The sequence below is a fragment of the Chlorocebus sabaeus genome, chromosome 10 (genome assembly GCF_047675955.1).
Source record: "Chlorocebus sabaeus isolate Y175 chromosome 10, mChlSab1.0.hap1, whole genome shotgun sequence".
In the NCBI taxonomy this organism is placed as follows: Eukaryota; Metazoa; Chordata; class Mammalia; order Primates; family Cercopithecidae; genus Chlorocebus; species Chlorocebus sabaeus.
Genome location: NC_132913.1, coordinates 119,888,054 through 119,908,018, shown reverse-complemented (window position 1 = coordinate 119,908,018; position 19,965 = coordinate 119,888,054). Strand labels below are relative to the sequence as shown.

General features: G+C 49.2%; 1 pseudogene; it reads left to right on the top strand.

The window, feature by feature from the left end:
• Positions 1 to 18,448: 18,448 nt before the first annotated feature.
• Positions 18,449 to 19,659, top strand: LOC119625278 (endothelin-converting enzyme-like 1 pseudogene; annotated as a pseudogene).
• Positions 19,660 to 19,965: the final 306 nt, after the last annotated feature.

Genomic DNA, 19,965 nt, shown 5'->3' with positions numbered 1-19,965 from the left:
TGGATAACAGAACTCTCCGCGCTACGTCATCCGTGTGACTGTGCCCCCTGAGCGCCCCGCCACCCGCCGCGGACCCGGGGAGCAGTGGCCTTGCCCAGGGGTCCCTGAGCGCCAGAGGAGAGGAAGGGAAAGCAGGGGAGGGGAGAGGAGGGAAGCGCACAGCGGCAGAGGTGGGGAGGAAGGCGTAAGTAATTTCCCTGGGGTAACTTTGGTGTTTAGCCCAGCTGCAATTTCTCAGCCCTCTGGCAACCAGTGAGGGCCTCACCCTCACTCACCTGACCTCCAGCCCGCAGCTTCAGGACATGGTGATGATGGCGGCTACCTGGACTTCCTGCTCAAACTGGGTCCCTGGACAAGGACTATGAGGTGGGACTGTGTCCCTGCCTGTCCAACCTGACCACAGCCCCTCTGCTAATGGCACCTGGGAGGGCAGGTGGCCTGCATGGCCAGGTTGTGGCGCTGTCTGCTGGCAGCCCCCTCCTGGTGTGCGGCTGAGTGTTGCCCGTGCTCCCGCAGTTTGAAGTCCACAGCAAGACCTACTACAAGAACAACTTGAACAGCATCCACTTCAGCATCCAGTGCTTAGTCAAGAAGACTGGGCAGGAAGTGGACAAGTCCACGGGGGTGCCTGACCCAGACCTTAGGGTCAGAGGAGGCTCACTGGGTGTGGGCGGACAGGTTGGTGGCCCAGCCCAGGGATGGCACAGAAGATGCACTGTCAGGAAATGGTTGTGGCTGGGCCACCAGGACAGCCTTCAAGGATGAGGAGGCTAGGATGTGAGGGTAGTGGTGGAGGAGGTGTGTGCCTCCCAGCTCCCCCCACCTTCCTACAGAGATGCTCCCTCCACAGGTTCTCATTGCCTTCCATCTACCCAACAAGAACCAGATGGGAATGGAGTGTGTCTCTACACCCCTTGGGTCTGAATGTCGGTGGGTTTCCCACTGACTACACCCTCCCTGTACTGCTATGACACTGCAGTCCAGGCTCCAAACCTGGCTTCAGCAGTCAAGTCATAACATACCCTGGCCAATGCATGCCCCGTGGCATCCCGGATGGCAAGTTTCTATCAAGAGGAACTTCAGCTGCTTCTTGGTGTTGGGGGCCTGGTGTGTGCCCTGGTAGCGAAGCAGGAAGCTCTGGTTGGATGGAGTCAGTAGGCCTGGGGCCCGTCTTAGGTCAGAAGGTGCAATTGAAAGTCCCACATAGTAAATCCCACACTAGGCATCTGAAGGCCCCTTTGGGAGGCTGGGATTTAGGGGGGCTTCCTCTAGGGGTGAAGCCCCTTTCAGAGCCAAAGAAAAAGTTACACAATTTGTTTCCATCTATTTTTTTTTAGATGGAGTCTTGCACTGTTGCCCAGGCTGGAGTATAGTCATGCAGATGCTAACCAGGTAGGGATACCTGTTCTGGACCCAGGAGGGCCTAGGGCACCATCACATGCATCGTCAGCACCCAGGCCAGGAGAGGGGCCCAGCAGGGAACCTCCTTGAGTCCTCCCAAGAGGCTACAGGAAGCGTGTGCCTCTCTCCTGCTCACAAGGCTTCCTGTGCCAATCACTGGATCTGTGCAGGGGCAGGGGCTTAAGGAGGCTCCAGGTCTTGTGGGGACTGAACCTGTGGTGCCCTCTGGAGTCTGTGCTCTGCAGTGAGTGAGACGCCCCTGCTCACAGGGAGTTGCGCAGCCTGAGTGGCCTGCCTTGGTCCAAGTAGTTTGGGACCAACCTCAACCTTGGGGTTTGGTTAAAAGGACTTTAGGCCCTCCTGAGTCCCTGCTATGTGCTGGGCTCACCACATGCCTTGCCATAGCCCTGGGCAGGGGGCGCCCCAAGACAGGAATGTGTACCTCTCCTGTTTAATAGTGAGTTCCATGCTGGTTCCTTCACCCTTCATGCAGGCACCCACCCTAGGTGGTTCTCGGGTGTCCTGGGGGAAGAAAATGGGGTGCCCCAGGCCAGGGGTTGACACAGTACCCCCTCCCACATACATCTTTCAGTGGACTGGGGAGCATTAGAGTTCAATGCAGCTGCCTAAGTGGATTGATGGATTATGTCGACAAAAAGAGACAAACTCTAAAATATTTGAAGAGATGTATTCTGAGCCAAATATGAGGGACCATAACCCCTGACACAGCTCTCAGGACATCCTGAGAACATATACCCAAGGTGGTTGGGGCGAGCTTGGTTTTACACATTTTAGAGACATGAGACATCAATCAAATACATTTGAGAGATACATTGGTTTGGTCCAGAATGGCTTCCAGGTTATAGGTAGATTTAAAATTTTTCTGATTGGCAACTGGTTGAAAGAGTTATTATCAATGGAAAGGAATATCGGGGTTATGGTAAGATGTTGTGTTGAGCAAAGTTTTCTCATGCAGATGAAGCCTCTAGGTAGCAGGCTTCAGAGAGAATAGACTGTCAGTGTTTCTCATCACACTTAAGGTCTGTGCTGCTGTAATGCTGGAGGGGATGATGAGGCATGTTGGAACCCCACTTCTCCTCAGGGCCTGAACGAGTCTTTGAGGTTAAATTTTAGAGTGCCCTGGCCAAGGAAGAAGGCCTTTCAGATGGCTGGAGGGCCTTAGAAGTTTATTTTTGCTTTACAGTTGTATGATTTAGTTTTCACCAAACTCAACCTCCAAAATGACCAAGAGGCTCCCAGAAGATTCCTGCAAATAATCTGCAACTAACACCAGGAATCCAGAGCGGGTGACCCACAGCAGAAGGGCGAGCTGAGAATTCCTTACCACTCCTGGCAGAGCTCAGGTCACCTGGGGTACAGACGTGACCAGACGTTAGCCCCTGATATAAAAAATCAGCAAACAAAACTCTCTGAGTCCCGCCATTCTGTGGTTACTGCTGAAGCTTGCCTCGGGTGCCTTGTGCTTGAAGAATATATTGATCAGTACTGTGAAATCCTCATGGTTGTCAAGGCCTCTAAAACTAAGCTTCCAGAGCTGAAGAAAAAGTCACACAATTTGTTTCCATCTATTTTTTTTTTTTTAGATGGAGTCTTGCTCTGTTGCCCAGGCTGGAGTGCAGTAGTGGGTTCTCGGCTCGCTGCAATCTCTGCCTCCCAGGTTCAAGGGATTCTCCTGCCTCAGCCTCCCAAGTGCCTGAGATTACAGGCACCCGCCACCACGCTTGGCTAATTTTTGTATTTTTAATAGAGACTGGGTTTCTCCATGTTGGCCAGGCTGATCTCGAACTCCTGACCTCAAGTGATCTGCCTGCCTCCACGTTCCGAAGTGCTGGGATTACAGGCGTGATCCACCGCACCAGGACCTCATCAATGTTTAAAGTTATATGCAGTTCAACCCAGTATTTTTTGCTTTTTCCTAAGCAACGATACATGTTTGGAAAGCTCTTCTAAAGTTTCTTGCATGATAGCATGAGACAAAAAACACCTATCACTGAGCAGACACTTATTCTTTCTGCTGCAGGAAAAGTGACAGAAACAGTGAACGGTAAATGATCTGTCGCCAAACCGAAAGGCATTTCTTTGTCAGCAAACACCGTTGGGAGATGTAGAGAAAACACTGCCCAAGATTGGAAGAAATTTGTGTTACAGCAAATTACCCAGCGGGGGAGGTTTGCTTCGCAGTGGGCTGAAAGCACACATGTTCCCAACATGGCTCAGCTGAAGGTATTTGCCAGGTGCTGTTCCAATAGGGTAATACACAAACCACTTCTTTCATTTTTTCTCATGTCCCATTAAAAGGTAGATATAGCAGATAAGATATATTGCCAACAGCAAATGCCTTTTTAAATAAAAACAATGCCATGAGGGAATGGTGGAAATGCAACCACAGATGGAACAGCTACTCAGAAAGGGCTTTTATAAAAAACGGATTCTGGATACAAATCATCCTTACCCCCCACTCACTGGCTCATTCCTAGTCTAAATCAGCGCAGGAAAGAAGCCTGGAGCGTACCTGGAATGTTGTAGAAGGCAGCGGAGTTGATTTTGTAAAGCTTAGGTGGCCACATAAGAGTAGAAACTTTGAGATGCGTGCTGAGGGGATTGGGTACGACCATGGAAACTTTTCAGCCACATAGAATGAGTCACAAAGTACTGAAATCACTTGTCCTGAGTTCTTCCTCTCTTTCTTCCTAATTCTCACTCCCTCTTTCTTGAAGTCCAGTGTGCTGACATTGTTAGGGCTGAATAGAGCTGTCTATTTTAGGTGCATCGGGAAAAGACTGAAAATATAAAATGGGCTGAGGGTGGTGGCTCATGCCTGTAATCCCAGCACTTTGGGAGGCTGAGGCAGTCGGATCACCTGAGGTCAGGAGTTCGAGACCAACCTGACCAATATAGTGAAACCCGTCTCTACTGAAAATACAAATTAACCGGTCTTGGTGGCACAGGCCTGTAACCCCAGCTATTTGGGAGGCTGAGGCCCGAGAACCCCTTGAATCTGGAGGTGGAGGTTGCAGTGTGCTGAGATCGAGCCATGCACTCCAGCCTGGTCAACAAGATCAAATCTCCTTCTCAAAAAAAAAAAAAAAAAAGAAAGAAAATAAAACGAAACTGTTTTACCCAAAATTTTGGTTCACTGCCCTCATACGATCGCTGATCAGACTAATGACAATTTTTTGAGACTGAGTTTCACTATTGTCCAGGCTGGAATGCCGTGGAACTATCTTACCTCACTGCAACTTCCGCCTCCTGGGTTCAAGTGATTCTTCTGCCTCCAGAGTAGCTGGGATTACAGATGCCTGCCACCACACCGGCCTAATTTTTGAATATTTAGTAGAGACTGAGTTTCAACATCATGGCCAGGCTGGTCTTGAACTTCTGACCTCAGGTTATACGCCCACCTTGGCCTCCCAAATTGCTGGGATTACAGGTATGAGCCACAGTGCCTGGCCCTGAACAATCTTACAGTTTAGCTTTGGGACTCTCCCATTTTCTCAGAAATCTCATTTGGATCCAACTGTGTTTTATACATCTGTGAGTCCGTATTATGTTTTTTGTCTCGTAACTAAAATTCTAAAATGAAAACTATAAGGTCTTATTTATGTTTCTGTCTATGTATATATGTTTTTGCATGTTGTGTGTTGTGTCTCTAAGTTGAAATCTGGCATAGTCAGCCAGAAATCCCTTAAGGAATTCTATTCAGGGTGGCCGGACACGGTAGCTCATGCCTGTCATCCCAGCACCTGAGAGGCCAATGCAGGTGGATCAGCTGAGGTCAGGAGGTCAAGACCAGCCTGGGCCACATGGCAAAACCCTATTTTTACTAAAAATAAAAAAAAAGTAGCAGGGACTGATGGCATGTGCCTGTAATCCTAGCTACTCAGGAGGCTGAGGCAGGAGAATCGCTTGAACCCGTGGGTGCAGAGGCAGCCGTGAGCCGAGATCACTCCAGCCTGGGTAACAGAGCGAGACTGTGTCTCAAAAAAAAAAAAAAAAGATAAACTTGTTAAAATATACAGTGAGCAGGGCATGTGAAGCATGCCTGTATTCCCAGCTACTCAGAGGGATGAGGCAGGAGGATTACTTGAAACCAGGAATTTGAGGCCAGTCTGAGCAACACAGTAAGTCCCCATCTCTAAAAAAATATGTATATAGGCTGGGTGTGGTGTCAGACATCTTTAGTCCCATCACTTTGCGAGACCGAGGTGTGTGGATTGCTTGAGCTCAGGAATTCAAGACCAGCCTAAGCCACGTGGCAAAACTGCATCTCTACAAAAAAAAAAAAAAACAACAAAACTTAGCCGGGCCTTGGTGGCATGTGCCTGTAGTCCCAGTTACCTGGGAGGCTGAGGCGGGAGAATCACTTTAACTCCAGAAGTAGAGGCTGTAGTGAGCTGTGATTGCACCACTGCACTCCAGCCTGTGTGATGGAGTGAGACCCTTTCTCAAATATAGATATGTATACATACACACAAATATACATATATACACGCACACACATATCTATGTATGTATATGTACACATGTGTAGACACATAAATACCTGTATACATATGTAAATACATGTATACACATATACAAATATAGCATAGTAATGAACCCAGATACCCCTTTTAGTTCACGTGATTTAACTACATCTTTGATAAATAAGCTGATTTTAAATTTGTTGATAAAAGTACAAATATATTTAGTATGTTCTTTTGTTTCTTTTCTTTTCTTTTTTTTTTTTTGAGACGGAGTCTTGCTCTGTCCCCCTGGCTGGAGTGCAGTGGCACTATCTCGGCTCACTGCAAGCTCCGCCTCCCGGGATCATGCCATTCTCCTGCCTCAGCCTCCCGAGTAGCTGGGACTACAGGCGCCTGCCACCGCGCCCGGCTAATTTTTTTGTATTTTTAGTAGAGACGGGGTTTCACCATGTTAGCCAGGATGGTCTCGATCTCCTGACCTTGTGATCCGCCCGCCTCGGCCTCCCAAAGTGCTGGGATTACAAGCGTGAGCCACCGCGCCTGGCCTTCCTTTTTTTTTTTTTTTTTAGGACAGAGTCTTGCTCTGTCACCCAGGCTGGAGTAAAGGGGTGCAATCTTGGCTCACTGCAACCTCCACCTCCCAGATTCAAGTAATTTTCATGCCTCAGCCTCCTGAATAGATAGTACTACAGGCACGCCTCACCACCCCTGGCTAATTGTTGTGTATTTGTAATAGAGAATGGGTCTTGCCATGTAGGCCAGGCTGATCTCGAACTCCTGGCCTCAAGTGATCCACCCACCTCGGCCTCCCAGAGTGCTGGGATTACAGGCGTGAGCCACCGCGCACATCCATCTTTAGCATTTGCAGCGTACATTTTCCCCTGGGTTTGCGGGTCAGGTAGGATTATACGTGTCTCTGCTAGATGCTTCCAGGTCATAAAACTTTAAACCCAACCTAAAAACAGAGTGATCTTTGCTTGTGGCGTTCTTTGATCAATAAAACTAATTTAGCATTTCTGCTTTAATGAAAACAACTCTTGTCTTACAAGTTACTGGCAAAATACCTATTTATTTAACTTTAAGGTTCTTAGGTGAACATCTGAGAGTCACAGGCTACAAAAATCGTAAACAGGAGAATAACCTAAAATGAGGATTAGCTTTGTGTAATATCTCAGTATTCAAAACTAATGGGGATATAGTTCTTAAAAATATAAGTTAGGTAAATGTACATGGCATACATGTCTATAAATAAGCTTTTCATAGAATTAGTTGTTGTTATTGCTCTGTGTGTTTTGCTTTTGTGTTTTTTAAGGCAGATTCTCACACTGTTGCTTAGGCTGGAGTGTAATAGCACCATCTTGACTCACTGCAACCTCTGCCTCTCAGGTTCAAGTGATTCTTGTGCCTCAGCCTCTCGAGTAGCTGGGATTACAGGCATGTGCCACCATGCCCAGCTAAATTTTGTATTTTTAGTAGAGACAGGATTTCACCATGTTGGCCAGGCTGGTCTCCAGCTCCTGGTCTCGAGCAATCCTCCCCTCTTGGCCTTCCAAAGTGCTGGGATTACAGGAGTGAGCCACTGCACGGTCAGAATTTGAAATCTTAAAGTCATGTTATATTACATTAAGTGACAGATACTCATTAAATATACGGGGCATTTCCAAATAAGGTAAAACACAAAAACATAAATTGCCAAATGTAAATATAAGTGTGTTTTTGGCTTCTTAAAATTTTATAGAAGTACCAAATATATTGGGGTTGTACGGATATACATAAAATTATAAATGGTTCCCATCTGTAAAATACTGATTACAGGGATTACAGGCGTGAGCCACCACACTGGCCAAGGTACGTCTTTTTTAATGGAATATTGCTCTGTTGCCCGGGTTGGAGTGCAGTGGAATGATCTCAGGTCACTGCACCCTCTGCCTCCCAGGTTCAAGCAATTCTTCTGTCTCAACCTCCCAAGTAGCTGAGATCACAGGCACGTGCCACCACACCTGGCTAATTTCTGTATTTTTAGTAGAGATGCGGTTTCAACATGTTGGCCAGGCTGGTCTCAAACTGCCTACCTCAAGCAATCCTCTAGCCTCAGCCTCCCAAAGGGCTGATATTACAGGTGTGAGCCACCGTGCCTGGCAATGAATATTTTTCTTTATATAAGCTCAGTTTTTCCTTAAGTTTATTAGAAACTTGTAGCTACTAAAAATAGAAGACTGCCATCTCCTGCCAGCAAACTGACTAAAAAGCAATATTATTACAATTTCCTTAGTTGCTTTGAGTCTAAAGCATGCTTTATTTTGTTAAAAGGGAGATGGCAAAGTTAGGGTGGTAGTGAAGACATCATAGAACCAACTGAGATTCTCTCTTTGACATTATCAGAAGGGATGGAAAAGATTAAAAAACTAATAACTTTCTCATTGTGAAGTCCAATGCTATTGTGAATTCCAATGCTATTTAATGTCATGCCTAGATAGCAGCTAAAACGTCCCCCATAGCACCTAACATCATCGGGAGTGGCACAGATTGGCAATATGTATATGACACATTTTCGAAAATGCTGGTTGAGATGAAAATGGGAAATGTAGCTAGAACAGACACATCTAATCTAAATGAAACTGCGAGCATGTTCCTTTTTCTTTCCTTCTTTTTGAGATGTATCAAACATTTAAGCATAGTGCTTAAAACAGAAAGCTGTGACCTAAAGAATAATTACAGAATTGAACACTGAAGAAACCACCACCTGGATCAAGAAATGGACTATGACAGTGAATGTGGTAGCTCACGCCTGTAATCCCAGCACTTTGGGAGGCTGAGGCAGGTAGATTGCCTGAGCTCAGGAGTTCGAGACCAGCCTGGGCAACACAGTACCCTGTCTCTACCAAAAATACAAAAAATTAGCTGGGCATGGTGGCATGTGCCTATAGTCCCAGCTGCTCAGGAGTCTGAGGCAGGAGAATTGCTTGAACCCGGGAGGTGGAGGTTGAAGTGAGCCAAGATTGCGCCACTGCACTCTAGCCTGGGTGAGAGTGAGACTCCATCTAAAAAAAAGGAAGAAATGGACTATGACCAGGATCTCCCCAGCCCACCCCATACCTTCCCCGTTCATAACCCTATCTCTTCCTTTGTCACCAAAGGAAACTGAATTGTTGGGTTTGTTTGTTGGTTGGTTTTTGTTTTGTTTGTTTGTTTAGAGACAGAGTCTTGTTCTCCCACCCAGGTGGAGTGCAGTGGCAGGATCGTAATTCACTGCAGCCTCACACTCTGGCTCAAGTGACCCTCCCAACTCAGCCTTGAAAGTAGCTGGGAGTACAGGCATGTGCCACCACACAAAGCTAATGTTTAAATTTTTTCTAGAGATAGAATCTCCCTGTGTTGATCAGACTGGTTTCAAACCCCTGGGCTCAAGCAATCTTCTTTCTTACCTTGGCCTCCCAAAGTGCTGAGATTACAAGTATGAGTCACTGCACCTGGTCTCCCTGAATTTTTTGATACTCATTTCCTCTTCATAGTTTTATCCCTCATATAGTTTAGTTTTTCCCAGTTAAACTTTATATACATAAAAGATATGTTCCACCCTATGTATTCTTTTGTGATTTGCATCTTTTGTCCAGCTTTATATCTGTGAGATTCATTTAATCTGTTGCATGTTACAAAAGCCTGATTATATCCATTGCTGTATACTATTCTAATTGTGAAACTACTGACCTTTTATCTTTTCTGTTGTCAATCAACATTTGGGGCTGTTTCAATGTCTGACTATTTAGACGATGCCACTTTGTACACGTTGGTGCTTTCCTCCTGAAACATGTGCCAAGTTTCTCCAGGACAGAATTGCTGTCTCATGGGATGTGCACAGCTGAACATTCAGAACGATGCTCCTATTGGTTCCTCCAGTTCCCTCCAGCTCCCTAGGGGTAGACTTTTAAATCTGTGCCAACGTGGGATCTGGGATACCACCCCACCCAGTGTGGTCTCTTCTACATTGGTGGACACCTTTTCACACACGTTTATTGATATTTCTTCTTTTTTTTCTTCTTTTGTGAGACACGGTATCCCTATGTCACCTGGGCTGCAATACAGTGGCTCAAACATGGCTCACTGCAGCGTCGAACTCCTGGGCTCAGGTGATTCTCCCGTCTCACCCTCTGGAGTAGCTGGGACGAAAGGCGTCCCAGGCCCACCACCACACCTGAGTAATTTTTTAATTTTTTGTAAAGACAGGGTCTCTCCATGTTGCCCAGCCTGGCCTCAAGGGATCTTCCTGCCTCAACCTCCCAAAGTTCTAGGATTACAGGCCTGAGTTAGGAAACCAGGGCAAACTGTAGCTGAGGATCGCTTAAGGTCATCATAAGAAAAGCATTGAAAGAAACTTCCCACTACACAGCTATCAGAACGGCTAAAATAAAAAATACGACAACACCAGATGCTGGCAAGTATGCTGAAAAATTCAATCCCTCAGCTTGCTGGTGGACACGTAATGGTGCAGCCAGTCTGCAAAACAAGCTGGCAGATTCTCCAAAAACTACACATGCAACCGCCATACAGCCCTGGCCATTTATCCAAGAGGAATGAAAACATGTTCACTAAAAAACCTACCCACGAATACTCATCGCAGCTTTGTTTATAAAAGCCAAAACTGAAAGCTGCCCAAACTTCCTTCATCAGGTGGTTGGTTAAACACACTGTGATGCTTCCACCCCGTGAAATATGGCTCAGCACTACGCAGGAGCCAGCTATGGCACACGCTTGGATGAAGCTCCAGGAAGTTATGTTGAGTTAAAAAACGCCCTTCCCAAGAGATCACACGTTGTTTGTTTGCATTTATGTAACTTAGTTGAAATGACAAAATTTTAGACATACAGGATGCAGAGCAGATTGCCAGGGATTAGGGACAGAGGAAGAGGTGGAGGAAAGAGGTGGCCTGGTTATAAAAGCGACCCTGTGGGGTTGGAGCACTTCAGTATCTCAACTATGGTGCTGTTACACAAACTTACTTGGGTGATAAAATTGTATACACACTCCCACCACACACATGCACATGAATACAGCGAACACTGGGGAAATCTGAATAATCACTGTGGATTATGCCATTGAGGGAGGCTAAGCAAAGTGCACAAGGCTTTTTTTTTTTTTTTTTTTTTTTTTTTTTTTTGGTGAGACAGAGTTTCACTCTTGTTGCCCAGGCTGGAGTGCAGTGGCACAATCTCGGCTCACTGCAACCTCCGCCTCCCAGGTTCAAGTGATTCTCCTTCCTCAACGTATGGAGTAGCTGGGATTACAGGCATGCGCTACCACACCCAGCTAATTTTGTATTTTTAGTAGAGATGGGGTTTCTCCATGTTGGTCAGGCTGGTCTCAAACTCCTGACCTCAGGTGATCCGCCTGCCTCGACCTCCCAAAGTACTGAGATTACAAGCATAAGCCACTGCGCCCAGCTGGTATTTTTTTTTTTTTTTTTTTTTTGAGACGGAGTTCTGCTCTGCGGCCAGGCTGGAGTGCAGTGGCGCTATCTTGGCTCACTGCAAGCTCCGCCTCCCGGGTTCATGCCATTCTCCTGCCTCAGCCTCCCGAGTAGTTGGGACTATTGGCATCTGCCACCATGCCCAGCTAATTTTAATTTTTTTGTATTTTTAGTAGAGACGGGGGTTTCACCATGTTAGCCAGGATGGTCTCGATCTTCTGACCTCGTGATCCAGCCACCTTGGCCTCCCAAAGTGCCGGGATTACAGGTGTGAGTCACCGTGCCCAGCCCGGTATTTCTTATGTTATTATTATTATTATTCTTTTCTTTCTTTTTCTTTTTTTGAGATGTTTTCTCAGTCACCCAGGTTGGAGTGCAGTGTGCCATCTCAGCTCACTGCAACCTCTGCCCCCCAGCCTTAAGCCATCGTTGCACCTCAGCCTCAGGAGTAGCCGGTACCACAGGTGCACATCACAATACCTGGCTAATTTTTTGTATTATTTTTATATAGTTGGGATTTTGCCATATTGCCAGGCTGATCTTGAACTCCTGAGCTCAGGCGATCCACCCACTTCGGCCTCCCAAAGTGCTGGGGTTACAGGCTTGAGCCACCACGCCCAGCCTTCTTGTATTATTTCTTACTACTACATGTGAATCTACAGTTTGTCAAAAATTCCAACTTAAACACGAAACTCTGCTGGGTGCAGTGGCTATTTCCTGTAATCCCAGCATTTTGTGAGGCTGAGGCGAGCATATCACCTGACTTCAGAAGTCTGAGACCAGTCTGGCGATGATGTTGAAGCCCTGTCTCTACTAAAAATACAAAAATTAGCCCAGTGTGGTGGCCGGCTCCTGTAATCCCTTATACTCGAGAGACTGAGGTGGGAGAATCACATGAACCTGGGATGCGGAGGTAGCAGTGAGCCAAGATTGCGCCACTGTACTCCAGCCTGGGCAACAGAGCAAGACTCTCTCAAAAAAAATAAATAAAATAAAAATGAAAAAAGGTTAGCCGGCATGGTGGTACACACATGTAATCCCACCTACTTGGGAGGCTGAGGCAGGAGAATCATTTGAACCTGGGAGGCAGAGGTTGCAGGGAACCGAGATGGTGCCACGGCACTCCAGCCTGGGTGACAAAGTGAAACACCATCTTAAAAAAACTCAGGATGGCTGTGAAAGCTCCTGACTGGCTCTGACTTTGGAGTGAATCAATGAATTAATTAAGGACCTGCCTGTTAGTGAGTCTCCTCTGACCTTTAGGCAAGAATATTTCTAAGCAAGATGAAGCAGGAGGTAGAGGGAACTAAGGGGGCAACAAGCAGGAGGTAGGAATGGTCCATGGAGGGTGACATCTTCCCTGAGAGCCCCAGGATGACCAGCGGGAAGCCAGGCAGGATGCAGACAGGAGGCCCCGGGAAAGCTTGGCATGAGGGGAGGCCCTGGGCGTGGTGTGGAGTGGGGCAGGGCAGGCAGAGGCTGGGCAGCAGGTGAGGTCCCCTGGGTTCTGAGGGCCAAGCCTGGGGTTTGAGGTAAACAGGCCTGAGTGGAGAAGGGGCTGCTGTGGTTGGGCTGGGGTGGGTGGAGCTGGAGGAGTCTTTTCTTCTTGAACCAGTTTTTGAATTGTGCTACATAACATGGTACATGAAATTTACCTCCTTCACTATTTTCAAGTATACAGGGCGGCAGTGTTGAGTACACGCACAGTGTTGTGCAGCTGATCTCCAGAATGTTCTCATCCTGAAATGCTGAAGCTCTGTCCCTATTAAACCCCAACTCAACCTTAACCCCAACCCCAACCCTAAACCCAACTCTAACCCTAACCCATTGCTCTTCCTCCAGTCCCAGGTAACCTCCATTCCACTTCTGTCTCTATGAATTTGATTCCTCTAGGGACCTCAAAGAAGTGTGTTCATGTGTATTTGTGCTTTTTGTTATTGTTTTTAAGAATCTTATTTTACAGGAGACAGTATTTGTCCTTTTGTGGCTTTCATATTTCACGGGGTGTAATGTCCTAACCGTTCATCCACGTTGTAACAGAATCTTCTTCAGGGCCTCCTTCCTTTTCAAGGCTGCATGATATTTCAATGGGTGGATGACCCCATTCTGTTTTTCCATTGTCTGTTGATGGATGCTTGGCTTTCTTCGACCTTTTTTTTTTTTTTTTTTTTTTGAAATGGAGTCTTGCTCTGTCACTCAGGCTGGAGTGCGATGGTGCAATCTTGGCTCACTGCAATCTCCGCAGGTGGGTTCAAATGATTCTCCTGCCTCAGCCTCCCGAGTAGCTAGGACTACAGGTGCCTGCCACCATGCCCAGCTAATGTTTCTATTTTTAGTAGAAATGGGGTTTTACCATGTTGATTAGCCTGGTCTTGAACTCCTGACCTCAGGTGATCTGCCCACCTCAGCCTCCTAAAGTGCTGGGATTAAGGGGTGTGAGCCACCGCACCTGGCCTGTTATTAGTCTTTAAATGGAATAGATGGAAAATATTTTTTGCATGACCACAAAAATGGAAAATATATTAATGAAGTTCAGCCATTCTTTTTTACTTATAATAACAGAAGAGAGAAACCTGAAAGTTACCCTTGACCACTCCCTCACCGACCAAATCCAATTAATTATCACTTCCTTTTTTTATTTTTTGTTTTTTGAGACAGAGTCTGGCTCTGTCGCCAGGCTAGAGTGCAGTGGCATGATCTTGGCTCCTTGCAACTTCCGCCTCCTGGGTTCAAGCAATTCTCCCGCCTCAGCCTCCCTAGTAGCTGTCAGTACAGGCTCTTGCCACCACGCCCAGCTAATTTTTGTATTTTTAGTAGAGATGGAGTTTCACCATGTTGGCGAGAATGGTCTTGATTTCCTGATCTCTTGATCCGCCCACCTCAGCCTCCCAAAGTGCTAGGATTACAGGCGTGAGCCACCCCACCTGGCCTAATTTTCACTTCTGATTATGCCTATAATGCCAGCACTTTGAAAGGCCAAGGTGGGCAGATCACTTGAGGCCAGGAGTTCAAGACCAGCCTGGCCATGATGGTGAAACCCCATCTCTACTAAAAATACAAAAATTATTCAGGTGTAGAGGCTCATGCCTGTAATCCCAGCTACTCAAGAGGCTCAGGCAGGAGAACTGCTTGAACCCAGAAGTGGAGGTTGCTATGAGCCAAGTTCACACTACTGCACTCCAGCCTGGGTGACAGACCGAGACTCCATCTCAAAAAAAAAAAAAAAAAAAAAAAGGATCACTTTCTATGCTTCCCCACCCACAGCACCAAACCCTGGCCTCAGCTACCTTGATTCTCACCAGAAATCCAAGTCTCTCCCTTTTCCTTAACACCCCCACTCTAATCCAATCTCCCCACAGCAGCCATAGCCAACACTTTAAAACATGATTAACTTTGTCTCTCTTCAACTTGAATCTCTCTCACCACCCTCCTTTTCTATCAGAAGCAACAGAGAGACAAGTACATTGCCCAAGGCCACACAGCAGGACATGGCAGAGACAGGATTCAGAATCTACTAGTCCTGACAGTTCACATGTCTCCTCCACCCACTATCCCACCTTGGGTGATCCCAGAAAAGGGTCAGCTACTGCCCTAACGCAGGGTAATCTCGGACAAAGACAGATGATTTCTCCTCCAATCACCACCTCCCCTCCCTTATCAGCCTAACTCCTAGTTATCCCTAGTTCTCAGCTCAAACCACACTTTCTAGGAAAGGCCTTCCTAAGCCCGTTGTCCTATTCCAACAACTCCCCACAGTTTGAAGGCCAGCATGAAAAACATTCCTCTTCCACTGGACTGTGCCCTCCACAAGGGGAGAAGTCTGTTTTGCCCACTGTTGGAGGCTGAAAGAATGATGCTCATGATCAACTCAGTATACCACTGGAGGCTATGTGAGTAAACAGCAAACTGTTCTCATGAAACAGGTTGTTGACCAACTGACAAACTGCTTCTGCCGCCCAGGAGGAATGCTGACAGCAGTTACGCCCCAGGCACAGTGTTTCTTGTGATTGGGCACATCTGAAACCTGATAACAATAATGTAAACCTGTGATCAATCAAGCAGCTGAGCAATCATTAGCTGCTCCTCCCTGCTCTTGCTACCCAGTAAATACGAAGGGCTGTGGAAGCTCAAGGCCCTTGCTCACTAGAAGCAAGGAGCTCCCTGGCCCCTTCTTTAGAGCCTTTTTCTTTTGCCTTTGTTTTCATTTCTGAGTTCTTCCCCCTTCATTCAGTCCCGTAGTAACCATCACAGTCCACCATTGTGGCACACATCACACACCCTTGAGCACTCTGGTTCCTCTCCAAGTCCATTTCTCCTGAATGTGGGCCCAGATTGCTGTGACAGGTGAGTACCACCACACCCAGCTCATTTTCATGTTTGTTTTTGAGGGGGGTTTTCATCGTGTTGCCCAGGCTGGTCTCCAACTCCTTAGCTCAAGCCATCCTCTCACCTCAGCCTCCCAAAGTGCAGGGATTACAGGCAGGAGCCACCTGGAGGGGCCCACCCTCACCATGTGTATGTGTGTTTTAAGAATTCCTATGGTGCTAAACTATTTATGTTTATTTTTGCTGTGGGATGATCAGAAGATGTTCAGGAACAAGCAAGAAAAAAAAATGAGCGAAATCATTTAAAGATGTGGGAAACAAAACCAAAATCAGAGTGCTCACAAAACTTCAACCAAGGTGTGCACACCAAAGATAATATTCAGTCAGGCATGCAGAACCAAAAGTGAGTTCACCAGAAAAGACTTCCCTCGCAGACAGAACGTTAATTCTGTAGAAATCAGAGTCCTCAAACCAGAAGGGTACTTCTCTTTACACCAGAAAGTGCTTGCCAAAAGTAAACAAGCAAAAAGAAAAAAAGAAAGAAACCCAAACTTTATACTCCCAGGAGGGATGAAAGGTCCTTTGTTTAAGGGAGCCTTATAACCAAATCACATCCAGCATAAAGTAAAAAGGAACTGGCCAAAGGGAGGGAGTCTGGGTACTTGAGGAGATTCACCAGAACAGAAAATCAACTCCTGGAAAGGGCAGTCTGCAGAGGGCTCAGTCAACCCTGCGTTAGATTCCAGGAAACTCTGATTCACCCAAGCTGAATTCACTTCGGTCCCACTTCTGGCTCCACTATGTGACACTGCATAACAAATACAGAAAGACTCTAAAATAAAATGAACTTTCTTTGGAAATAGGTATTGCAATGGGAATAAGCAGGCCATAGGAAAGTACGTGTGAATTTAGGAAGGGGAAGGAAGATAAAGGTTTTAAAAGGAAAATGGAGGAGGATCACAGGATTGTTTTGAAATATTTATCCTTGGCTACAAGGATCAAGGAAAAGAGTGGCACCAGTCTGAGGTTGGACAGGAGTATTTTGTGGTGAAAGATTAGGAAGGTCTTTGTGCAAGGCGGAACTGGAGCCTGGACCACTGGCCTCACCCACTGACCCACAGCCTCAGCTTCCCTTTTGGAGACACTGCAGGGGAGCCAAGGAGCTGGGCCTCGGACCCCTCTTTATTGGCAGTCTGTGCAGGGTGACCAGGACTATGTGGTCAGAGGCTAAACCCACGTCACCTCCGATAGGCTGCGATTGCTGTGCTCTGGGTTAACTGTGCATTGCTATCATGGGGCCGCACTCGCAGCCCCAGGCCGCCTTCTGGCAGGGTGCTCCGTTGCTCTCCCTGGGTCAGGAACTGGGGGAAGAGAGCGAGGCCAACCAGAAGCCCAGACGCCCTGTGGAGATCCTGTACAGGGGTTCCCAGGAGGACAAGGAAGGTCCCTGGTGAAGGTGTGCTCCGCGCTGGCGCTGTGCAGGCAGCCCAGGCACTCCATTAAGGTTCCCTTATCCTTTAGGAGGAGTCCTCCCCGGGCGGTGCTCTAGGGCTATGGGCTGGGGCATGGTGGCCCCCAGCTGCGTAGCTCCAGCCCCTTTCTAGCCGGCTGGTGGGCAGCTCAGCTTGGGGACGCGGGATCCGAAGGGACCCCTCCCAGGAGTACCCGCTGCCTTTACTGGTCCTGGGACAGGGCTGGACCCCGCGGGCTGGCGGCTCAGCGGCAGAAAAGGCAGGGGGCGCTGGCAGACAGCAGCTGCCCGTGCAGCTCTGTTCAGGCTCAGGCTCTGGTTCGTAGGGGGCCCGCTAGGCCAGGTCCTGCTCAGGTGCGCACTTGCCAGGTAAATGGCGCCGAATCCCTGCAGCAGTCACCACCATCTCGGCCGCTGCGCAGAGCCTCCCGGCTTCGTCTGCTCGCGCCCCGCGGGAGGTGAAACTTCGCCCAAGTTTGGATTCTGGGGAGAACCTATTGAAGTCAGGAGTGGCTCGGGTCGGGGTCACAGACGGGGAGCGGGGGTGGGTGAGGGACGGAGCCGGTCTCCATCAGGGCCGCCCAGGGGGTGGGCTGTGTATCCACGACCCTGGGGCGTTGGCGCTCGCCCCTGGGGAAGGGGCGGGTGGGCCGTCGGGCCACCGAGCAGAGGAAGCCAGCGAGCGGGGTTGGAGTGGTCGATCCCGCGGACTTCCGCGAGTACAAAGTTTGGTTCTTTGGCCACTTTGTGGAGCCTCTGTGTTCAGCGTGGAAAACTGAAAGTGCAGTATAGGCGCGCTCCTGACCGCACCTCCTCACTCCAGCCTCCGCTCCTTCCCCCACATTCCGCCCGGCCTTGGCTGGGGCAGGTCCTGGACCAGAAAGGTGAAGGGAAGAGGTACCGGCCTTTCAGTGAAGGCCCACTACGTGCCAGGCCCCGTGCCCAGCGCCTCCCCCTTCCCATCAGGGCCCTCCCAACCCAGGGACCCGCACGTGTGTGCAGAGAGGGGGACAGGGGAGAAGACTCCACTGTGAACGCGGAGGTGGTGGCCCCGCCGACCCCTCCTGGTCCCTGGTTTCCCCAGTGAATGAGGCCCGCGGCTGGGGCCTCTGCACCCAGGCCTATTTCTCACCTCGCAGTGCCCGGGAACCCCGTCGGGCTGCGGCGCCTCATGAGCTTGCCTCTGTCCTTCTGGCAGCTGAGGCCCCAGGAGCCACGCTGAGGCCCACGAGGAGGCCGGCGGTCACGCGCATCGCGTAGCCCAGGTGGCCCAGGGCTGCACCCCAGCGGCCTCAGCGCCATGCAGTCCTGGTATTCGCTGATGGCGCACTACGATGAGTTCTAGGAGGTCAAGTATGTGAGTCACTGCGGCGCGGGGGGCGCTTGCGGGGCCTTTCTGCCCCCAGGCCACCGGGCCCAGACCAGGCTGCAGCGCTGGAAGCAGCTTGCGGTGAGCCTGCTGTCGGGTTGGTGTTTGCAGCCGGCCTCTGCTCTATCCTGGCGGCTATGTTGGCGCTCAGGTACCTGGGCTCGGTCGCGGCCGGCGGCAGCTCCTGTCCTGAAGGCTGTCCTGAGCGCAAGGCCTTTGCGTGCGCCGCTCGCTTCCTGGCAGCCAACCTGGACGCCAGCATCGACCCATGCCAGGACTTCTACTCGTTCGCCTGCGGCGGCTGGCTGAGGCGCCACGCCATCCCTGACGACAAGCTCACCTATGGCACCATTGCGGCCACTGGCGAGCAGAACGAGGAGCGCCTGCGGCGCCTGCTGGCTCGGCCCAAGGGTGGACCCAGCGGCGCTGCCCAGCACTAGGTGCGCGCCTTCTTCCGCTTGTGCCTCGAGATGCGCAAGATCGAACGACTGAACCCGCTGCCCAGGCTGAAGATCTCGACGACTGCGGGGGCTGGGACCTGCGCAGTGCGGCGCGGCGGAGCACCCGGGGGTCGCTGCGGGATGGGACCTCAACCAGCTGCTGTAAAAAGTGCAGGGCGTGTACAGCACCGTCGCGCTCTTCTCACTCATGGTCAGCCTGGACTACAGCAACTCTTTGCGCTACGTCATCCGTGTGAGTGCGCGCCCGGAGCGCCCCATCAGCGGCCGCGGACCCAGGGCGCAGTGGCCTTGCCCAGGGGTTCCTGCGCGCGGGAGGAGGGTGCGCGAGAGGAGAGGAAGGGAAAGCAGGGGAGGAGGTGAGGGAGGGCACAGCGGCCGCGCGCGGGAGGAAGTCGTAAGTAATTTACCTGGGGTAACTTCGGTGTTTAGCGGAGCAGCGGGAGCAGCCATTTCCCAGCTCTCTGGCAGGCAATGAGGGCGGGGGTGGGGGGGTGGAGGGAGTGCACGGCAATATATTCAAGCTTATGTACAAAGCATCTGAGGTCGAGTTGAAGAAACAAGTTGAAGAATGGTCTCACAGCAATTACAAACAAATAGCCTTCGGCAATTACAAGAAGGCTTTCAATGACTGAACCCGAATACTTGGTTGCCTGAGTTAAATATACGCATTTGGGTGATGGCCGCTATATTATTTTTTGTATCTGATTGCTAGGCTTCTATAAATGGCTCTGTGCTGCCGCCCAAAGCATTTATGACCAGGGAAGAAGGATAGACGCTTACCTTGCATTAGATAACCAGCAAGCTCTAAGAATTAATGAAGGGGGAGATGTGGGGGGTGCATTTGAGCTTGAGGCATGGAAAAATACTCAGGCACTGTGTGTACGTTGTTTGTGCGTGAGAATGTAACTCCTTGACCTTGAAAACAGGACAAGGAGTGGAATGTGTGATAAGGAGCGCTGAAAACAGCCTCCTAAGAATGTGGTCTGA